The sequence below is a fragment of the Fulmarus glacialis genome, unplaced genomic scaffold (assembly GCF_000690835.1).
Source record: "Fulmarus glacialis isolate BGI_N327 unplaced genomic scaffold, ASM69083v1 scaffold23974, whole genome shotgun sequence".
Lineage (NCBI taxonomy): Eukaryota > Metazoa > Chordata > Aves > Procellariiformes > Procellariidae > Fulmarus > Fulmarus glacialis.
Window position 1 is genome coordinate 26058 of NW_009210266.1, and position 447 is coordinate 26504.

The following is a 447-nucleotide window of genomic DNA, read 5'->3' on the forward strand; positions in this document are numbered from 1 at the left end:
ATCCTTGTAATTTGGCAGAGTTGGGAACATCCTTACAGTAAGAGCTGTGCAACTTCTAGTTGTTTTTGCAGAGCTTTGTGTAAGGAGAAATGTCTTTAAAACAAAACACAACAAAAAACCCAAACAGACAACAAAACGCAAACCAAAACACCCTAAGTACATTTTAGCTCCCACTTCCAAACTTAAGAGGTCATATGCTTTCGCACAGTTTGCGGTCAATTCTCAATAAGTTAAGGGAGGTGAAATTCTAATCTTCCTAATAAACTACCAAAGTAGATGTGAAGGTAACTATTTCTTCTAAGATCTGTCTTTCAAATGGGAAATGATTGCACAGTGTTCACCTTTCCCCTGGTATTCAGAGAGGCGTAAGCCGGTGGATATAGTCAGGCTGACATCTGGAGCCCTGGGTTTCAGCCTGTGGCGAATTCCTGTGCCTTGCTGCTGCGC

The 447-nt window shown here is 41.8% G+C and overlaps 1 protein-coding gene across 1 annotated transcript in view; it reads left to right on the forward strand.

The window, feature by feature from the left end:
• The window catches only part of SYDE2 (synapse defective 1, Rho GTPase, homolog 2 (C. elegans)), a gene marked incomplete at its 5' end in the record, with an annotated part of 26669 nt that overhangs the window by 21990 nt on the left and 4232 nt on the right, over nt 1–447 (forward strand). The gene's annotated exons all lie outside the window — the stretch shown is intronic.